Here is a 9,155-nt window from a genome sequence, read left to right as displayed (position 1 = left end):
GGTACCAACTCCCATGTATTGTTCTTCTCAAGAGACTGCATCTCCTCGTTCATGGCAATTAACCATTCAGATGCTTCTCTACTCTGCACTGCCTCTTTATACGACTGCGGCTCATCAGAATCAATGATCTCACTTATTGCCAAAGCATAAGCCATAGGATTAGTATCAACCGTATCAACACAATCCACATATCTCATTGGTGTTCTGATTTTCCATCTTCCTCTCCTTGTTGCTATACTCTCTTCTACCACTTCTTCATTAGGCTCACTTATAGGATCAGTAGTAATCCTATTTGGAGCTACAAACTCCACCTTCTGGCTAGCACCCATATCATTTTTTCCTACAAGATCACCAAGTTCCTCTTTCTGGCCAAACATAGTAGATTCATCAAAGGTTACGTCTCTACTAATAATCAGTTTTGGAGTTCTATCCATCTCTGTGCACCACAGCTTGTACCCTTTAACTCCAGTCGCATACCTCGCCTCAAGTTTACCATCATTAACATGAGCATAGGCAACACAACCAAAAACACGCAAGCCAGAATAATAAGAGGGTTTACCATACCATACCTCTTGAGGCGTCTTCAACTCTATTGCAGTAGATGACGATCTATTCACCAGATAACAAACAATGTTAACTGCTTCAGCCCAGAAACGCTTTACAAGACCGCGTTTAATCGCATGCACCGAGCATGATGTAGTACTGTTTGGTTCATTCGCTCTGCAACCCCATTTTGCTGTGGTGTGTACCGTACAGTGTGATGCCTCACTATACCTTCCTTTCTACAGAAGTCATCGAATGGTGCATTGCAAAATTCTAACCCGTTGTCTGTCATGAGTGTCTTGACCTGTCTGCCAGTATGCTTTTCAACCATGGTCTTCCACTCCTTGAACCGCCCAAACACTTCATCCTTCGATTTCAGAAAATACAACCACACCTTTCTCGAGTAGTAATCGATAAAGGTCATAAAATACTTGAGTCCCCTATGGGATTCAACCCGAGCAGGACCCCATAAATCCGAGTGAATATAATCCAGGATACCTTTAGAAGTGTGCTTTCCAGAAGTGAATTTCACCCTGCGTTGCTTGCCAAGAATACAAGTTTCACAGAACTTCAGCTTTCCCGTTTCCGCTCCTTCTAACAACCCTTGTTTACTCAATATGGATAGCCCCCTCTCACTCATATGACCTAACCTCCGATGCCACAACTCGGTTTTACCATCATGCACCTCCAAGATCGAGCAACCGCTATTGTTCCCACTACCGCACTCCCTGTGAGAATATAAATGCCGTTTTGTAGCACACCCTTCATCACAGTAAAAGCACCTTTATAAATTCTGATCTGCCCATCTCCGCCTGAGTGGTTGTACCCTTGTTTATCAAGTGTACCCACAGAAATCAAGTTCTTCCGCAGTTCAGGAATAAACCAAGCATCAAATGTTCTAATCATACCATCATACATCTTGATCTGAACAAAACCACTACCCTTGACAGCAAGCTCCTTATCATTCGCCACCTTTACAGTGTCATCCCACTCCTTGAAAGAATTAAACAATTCCTTTCTAGAAGACATATGATAAGATGCACCAGTATCTAGGATCCAGGTACTATCAGAACTTGATGTACTCACAGTCAAAACATCACCGCTCTCTTCCTCGTCGGAACTCTCCTGTACCACAGTTGCATTAGCATTACCGCTTGATTCCTTGTTTTCTCCACCCTTTTTCAGCTTTGGACAATCTCTTCTAAAATGCCCTTCTCCTTGAAGTGATAGCATCGCCGTCCATTAGACTTCGATTTGGAACGCAACCTGTTTCCTTTCCCACCATCTCTCTCATGACTCCTGCCCCAACTCACCACAAGACCAGAAACCGATTTCTCCTCATTAGAGTTAGAGACCTTTTTCTTTAGTTCTTTGGATTGCAAAGCATCCTTTACATCACTAACAGAAATCGAATCTCTACCATATAACATTGTATCAACAAAGTTTTCATATGAACTGGGCAAAGAACATAAAAGAATGAGGGCTTGATCCTCTTCTTCAATCGAAACACCAACACCTTGTAAATCTATAACAATTCGATTGAAGTTATTAACATGATCTCTTACCTGAGTATTCTCCATCATCCTCAATGTATACAAACGTTATTTCTGATACAACCGGTTTGTAAGAGATTTCTTCTGAAACTTGCTTTCCAACGCTTCCCATAAAACATAAGCAGTTACTTCACCGATAACCTCTCTCAACACCTCATCAGAAAGACTCAATAAAATCGTGCTATGTGCCTTTGACATAATATATGCCTTCTCTTCCACAGACAAACCTTCCGGTAAATTGTTTTCACCTCCTAACGCCGCAACGCATATTTGTTGAACCAAAACAGCCCTCATCTTGACTTTACACAGAGTAAAGTCATTCGAACCATTGAATTTCTCAATATCGAATTTATGAAGCGACATCTTCAATCAACAAAATATCTAGAATCTCAGATTTGAAATCTAGGCTCTGATACCACTTGTTAGCGCAGCAGAAAATAAATAAGAAAAAAAAAAGAATCACACAATTTTTTTTACGTGGTTCGATCAATGCGATCTACTCCACGGCAGAGAGAAAATTTATTCTATATGTTTGTTGTGAGTTTATAATAGAATGATCACCTGTATTTATAGTGAACCCTTAAGACACAATTTAAATTCTAATCCATTAAGGAACTAGACTACAAATCCAAAAAGAAAAGCAATGCTAAATAAAAGACTAAAGATCATCATCCGAATAGAAAACATATGAGCCATAACTCAACATGTTTCATCTCTTTTTTACCACACTCCTATTTTCTCTTTATTTTTCATTTCTACCGGTATCCTTTTATGTCAAGAACTGTTATCGCTTTCTTATAGTGTTCATCTTCTTATACTCTCATGCTGATCACTTCATAATATTTTCTTATTTTATGAATATTTTATAAATTGTTTACATAGGTAATGAATTTTCTTTAAAATATTAATATTTTTTTATTGTTTATCATCTCAAAGTCTGGTCTATATATTTTTTTATGTTTTTATTCTGTTCAATTTTAATTTTCCTATTAGAGTTCCGTATAATAATTACTCTTCATTTTATTATGTTTAAAGATTACCTACCATATTTTATAATAGTGTAAATGATAAAGCAACCAGTTTGTTTAGTAATATACACGTATGGTGTTACATATTTTAATGATATAACTAGACATTTCTAAGACAGTTGAAATCATTTAAATTGTTTTATTAGGCCATGGATAAAGACACAACAATTTTGAATGCAGTCCTTTTTTTTAAACGAATAATTTTGAATAAAGTTAATCAATTCTCATCGGCTTTTATAGCTTCTTATAATTAGTTAATCCCCACAGTTTCATACTTACCTACCATAACACAACAATTATCTATGGGTAATTGATTATGGAAGTTCCCATATTCTTTTCTTTATGTAGTTTGGTAATCGGGCTTCAAAACATAACAAATTGATTACTGTATATGTTTTTATTAATTTCGACAGTTTTTTAATAAAATCTGCCTAATTTATGCCTAGGTGCAAGCTGAATTTCAATATAAAATTTTAAATTTAGAAAAATGAAAAAGATGACATGATAAAAGGGCGCGAGCTGTGAAAAATTTTTGGTTTGAATTATTAATGTGTAGGTAAGAGAAAATTAGATCGAACACAGGTTGCCACGACATAAATTGACCAGACTTTATTAAAAATTTGGTAGAGTCGTTAAAAGCATTATAAGCATAGCGGTAATCAATTTATTATATTTTAAAGTTTGTTAACCAAAATGCAATTATATAAAAATATGATAACTCTCAAAATCAATTACCCATTACCTCTTTAGAAATAGAAATGTTGCATTACTATTAATCAACTTTATAAAAAACTAATCTTTCGTTAATCAGAGGAAGTTTCTCAGGGATTTCCAGATATAGTTTTGTTAATATTTCTATTATAACCTAGTAGAATGTTAATTACAAGATTTTCCACAAAAGAGAGCCAAACTTTCCAAATCCCATAATCTCTTTTTATTAGAAAAGATGGAAATTCACAAGATAAAGGCAGTAATTAATCATCTCTGATGTTCGAAATATCTTTTCATCTCTTTAGTTTTAGCATTTGCAAATAGAAATGAAACTAAATATTAATAATTAAAATAAAACGAAATTAAAATTTGATCACCAAAATATAATTAAATAATTTAAATACACTAAAAATCAATTATGTCGATTATTATATTAGGTATCTGAATCGAGTATATCAGCAGAACAAAACTCTTCTTACCAAAATATATTCTAAATAGAAGTGATATTAAGTTTCATGCATATCTCATAAATTGATTAGATTAATTAAATATGTATAGTTGCGTGGCTGAATGTCATTGGAGAAAGCGACTAGAACATTTGGATGTGATGTTAAGTTGATGAGTATGGATTTTACAACCACTCAAGAAAGTGACCACGCAGCCGAAATTTCCAATATCAGGCTATACTTAATTTCCTGAAATTAGGTAATCCATGTGATTATCTTAATTTTAATTAATACTTTCTAATAATAAAATTGATCCACATTTTAGTAGCCATACAATCTTTTAAACGGAGAGCATGCAATGTTCTTCTACTAGCCATACAATATTTAAGACCAACAAACTAAATATGCTATAACAAGATATGAAAGCTAATGAAGCTTAAGAGATTGATTACAACTTCCAAAATGAAAATCGTCTCTTATTTATACAAGAAAACATGTTTGTAACTGCTCTTGTAACAAACTCTATCTATCCTAACTAATTCAATAAAACATAGATGGAGAGTGTGTGTTAGGGTTGCGAATTGGTCAGTGGTTTGGAATCGGCTGAAACCGACCACCACGAAATTTATAAAAAAATTAAAATTAAACCGAACCAAATTTTAAATTTGAATTACTTTTAGCTAAAGGTTTGGTTAAAACAAAAAGACCAAATTTTTTTATTATAATTAATTTAACCATTATAAAATTAATGTTTAATCATTTTTTATATATATTTATTAGCATATTTATCTATTACGTGAAATTTATATTTTATCTATCAGTATCATAGACGAATAAAGACTAAAAAGGGAAATATATGTTTTAATATTCATTTTAAAACAATTTATTTGGTTTCCGATTATTTCAGTTTCCAATATTCCATATTGAACCAAAAGCCGAACTTTTATATAATTACAAACTGCACCAAACTGTATTCGTTAATAACCGAACAATACTTATAATTCCGGCTCGGTTACTATTTTGCGCACCACTACTGTATGTGCTATGTACAGACGAGTTGTGCATGAGTTCCTTCAGCAACAAGCACTACCACATAAGTCACTTTCAGCAACACTAGCATAGTAACACTAACGATACTGTTGCAATAGCACATATAAGGCAACAGAAAGGTTACGGTTAAAAACCGTTGCAAAGAAATTAACAAAATTCTGCAATTTACAACCTAAGGCAGCAGATATGGAAAACTGTTGCATTAGTTTAAGAAAATGCAACAGTTTGACTGAAATTAGCAACACTTTTAAACTGTTGTTTTATTGTAAACACAAAATATATGAATGTTTTTTGTTAAAATGGGCAAAATTTTATTATATCTTTTTTTATTAAAAAAGCTAAATCACTCTCTCAATTTTTAAATCAAAATCTGAAAATAAAGTTTTAAAGTTCATAACCATTTTTTACGCCATTCAAAAAAGATAATCTTGTGAAGACAAAGCTGATAAATACTTAAAACTTCAAAATGGATAAACGGGCCAAAAGAGCTGCAAATACAAAAAATTACACCAATATCCCCTATCAAATGCCATTCAAAAGGCTCAAAAAGTTTCTAACATTATCGGGAGCAGATTTTCAATTTTTATTTTGTGCTCTCCTTTTCTCTCTTTTAGGGTTCCAACAGCAGCGACGACCTTCATCCACCTCCTCCGCCTCTATCGCTGTGAAATCATCATCGCCATCTGTTACTTCAATTAAGCAGGTGATTCAGCTTTCGCGGTTGCCAATCATCTAAACTCAACTACTTTTCTTTTTCCTGCAGAGTCTTGATGCTTTGTTGAGCAAGAAGGCTATTGCAATTCCAGCACCGGTTTCACTGCTCTTAGGAGGCGAGCTTGATTTCTCCAGAACAATTATATCACATTCTGCTATCATGAGGTGCGCATGAAATTCCAGTTATGATTCTTTCTATCACTGATTATACATAATTTTTAGATTTTCAATCATTTGATTTTGATTTTGATTTTGACTTTGACTTTGATTTCACTTTCACTTTCAATTTCAATTTCAATTTCAATTTCTATTTCAATTTCAATTTTGATTTGATTTGATTTTGATTTTGCTTTTTGTAAGATTCTTTCAGATTTTGATTTTGACAATGTTGCTTCAGCTGTTAATATAGCATACGAGGTTTGTTTCATTGTATCATTAATTTATTATCATTAATAGTCAATTTTAAGTGCTCTTTCTCATCCAATCTCACTTGTTATGATGAATTATACAGAAAGGAGCTACTCATGTAGCTATAACTTGTAACAGAGAACTAGTGAAGCTTCCGGTAATTTGTTTATTCGCCAATTCATATCTCGTCATTTTAATTTCAACTGTAAGCTCTTATAGTCATATCTCGTCATTTTAACCTCAGTTGTTTGATAAACTATTTTGACCATCAGGCTATGTTTAAGCAATCTACAAAGTTTAGGTTTATTGAGAAAGAATTGTAATTTTGCAATGTTGTATAGATAATAATTCAGCCGACATTGTTGTAACTCAAGTAAAATAAATTTTGTAAAGCTACAACAATAGTCTAGTGCAATTCAAATCAAAGCTTATTGAGGCAATTATGTTAAAAGTTTTTATTATACATTTGGTCTTTCTTCAGTCTTATGCATAATTCATCTTCTGGATTTGTTATTCAAATGTGTTCTTCATCTACTTTTGAAGTTTTTAACTTTCTTTAAATGTTGGATTTTTCTTTTCTTAATGCATAGATAATTGTTGCTTATGCAGGAACTTTACAAGAGAATGAGTTCTTACTTCTTTTTGACTATCCATGGTAGTTTATGGCATTTCCCATTCTATATGAGTTGCTTTCTCATTATAAATACAGGAGTTAATTGTACCAAGTTTTACCTTCATAAACTTTAAGCAATATATGAATAATTTAGTCTCCCTTGTTTGAGATACAAGATATAGAGCTTAACATCCAAGTCCAAATGACCAAATATTCCATTATCTCGAGGGGTGGTAAATTGCATATGCAATTAATTGGGCATGCAGTGGATAATGGTGGGCATCGTGAAAATGGAAGACTCAAAGTTTAGGTTTTCAATTATTTGATTATATATAATGGGCATGCAATGGATAAACATAGCCTGATTGCTTATCCAACCATCACTCTTGGCAGCTTTGATGCATTCACTCCAGTTAATTTTATTTGTAAAGCTTTAAGTATGGGACTAACATTGTAATTATTTATGCAGGTAAAGTTTGATGAAAATGTACTAATACATTGTCTTTTGATGAATTTCTCTTAACCATTTGTTTATGTGCTTGGTATTTTATTCTTCACTGGTTTAAAATGTTTCTTGTTTCCTGTTGGTTTTTATTTTCTGGTCAATGTTGTCTGGAGTTTTTTTTAGTTTGTCAACAGATTTTATGTGTTTCTTTTGCTTTCTTGATATAGCAATGTTTCCATATATTTACTCATTCGTTCCTCTTTGAACTGTACTCTTATCTTTGTTGCTGGTATTTTCTTTGTTGATCATTTGTTATTTTCTATTGTATAAATACACACGATAAGATGCTTAATTTTATTTGTCATCTGTGTTATTTCATGTTCTTTATGTGGCTTCCCTTTTGACAAGTTTGGGCTTCTCTTTCTAAAATTCAGGATGGAAGAAGTAGAAGCGCAGTGTGCATTACTAAACTCCGGATCATTATGTGTAAGTATGAATTCCTTATACACTCAGACCATCAGTTGGGGAGCCAACCTGGCGTCTCCTTCCATTTTTTAACTTCACTTGTAACCTCATTTTAAATAATGATAATTAGGATGGTTGTTTCACTTCACTTATAACCTCATTTACTAATTTCACAAATGTGTACAAGTGCCAAGTCATGTGAATTTCATATGGTTTACATGCTTTATATGTCCTCCGCATTTTACCTATGATTATCAAAATGTATGTCTTTCATATGGTTTACCTATGCTTTATATGTCTTTCGTATTCTACAAACTCATTAACTGTAATTTTGTTTCCTTGTATGAGTTTCCATGTGAAATGATTTTCCTTGAATGGATGCAAAATGTATCAGTGGTTGTTGTGTTAGTCTTATTTGTTGTATTATGTGGTTCTATAGACTAAGATGATATCGTTGTAATTACATGTATGGTGCTACGGACTGAGTTGATATTTCCTTTTTCTCTTTCTTTCTTGTTGTATTTGTTTTTGCAGCAAATTCAGTTCTAATAACTGAACAAGAACAAAGGCAAACAAAGTGAAAATTCGGATTCTGAAACGTTAAAATTCGGTTCTGAAAGCGCTATTTTGAGTGACATCTCCTCTAGTCAAGTACTCATTCTTTTGCGCATTTATCTTATTATATATTATGTTTGCATATTCTGAGTATAATGTTTATGTGGTTTTGTAGGATTTCAGGAAGATATTTGTGGAAAATGATTCCGTAGCAGAAGAGACGCTCAATGTTTAGTAGTATAATCGTTATTTTTTAAGAATATTTTGGTGAATATTTTCTTTTTGTGATGTAATGGATGGATGGAATATCTTTAGACTTTGAATTTTATGAATATTTTTCCATTTTCAATTTTAGTGTATATTTTTTGTTATCTCATTTTGGTGAATGTTTTCCGTTTCTAAATTTAGTGAATAATAATTCCCGCTGTAAATATAAACTGTTGCGTATTTTATATAACCGTTATTTAATGTTTTAGCCAAACCATTGCATCAGTATATATAAGTGTTGCCTAAAGTACTATCCAAATTGTTGCCTTATAAAAATAAATGTTGCCTAATGTACTATACAAATCGTTGCCTTATAAAAATAAATGTTGCCTAAAGTACTATACAAATCGTTGTCTT

The 9,155-nt window shown here is 32.8% G+C and overlaps 1 long non-coding RNA gene across 9 annotated transcripts; it reads left to right on the top strand.

The window, feature by feature from the left end:
* Nucleotides 1-5,754: 5,754 nt before the first annotated feature.
* Nucleotides 5,755-8,880, top strand: LOC126683063 (uncharacterized). 9 transcript variants are annotated; one of them, XR_008790693.1, is made up of 7 exons: nt 5,755-6,210; nt 6,416-6,462; nt 6,557-6,610; nt 7,063-7,535; nt 7,946-7,997; nt 8,511-8,627; nt 8,707-8,880. It is a non-coding gene; the product is annotated as an uncharacterized LOC126683063 (long non-coding RNA). The 9 variants fall into 9 exon arrangements; XR_008790692.1 differs by having other exon boundaries at nt 6,406-6,462; XR_008790694.1 differs by having other exon boundaries at nt 5,755-6,227; nt 6,443-6,462.
* The last annotated feature ends 275 nt before the right edge of the window (nt 8,881-9,155 follow it).

The sequence above is a fragment of the Mercurialis annua genome, linkage group LG5 (genome assembly GCF_937616625.2).
Source record: "Mercurialis annua linkage group LG5, ddMerAnnu1.2, whole genome shotgun sequence".
Lineage (NCBI taxonomy): Eukaryota > Viridiplantae > Streptophyta > Magnoliopsida > Malpighiales > Euphorbiaceae > Mercurialis > Mercurialis annua.
Note: the sequence above shows the minus strand (reverse complement) of the source record. Positions and strands in the feature narration are given on the sequence as shown.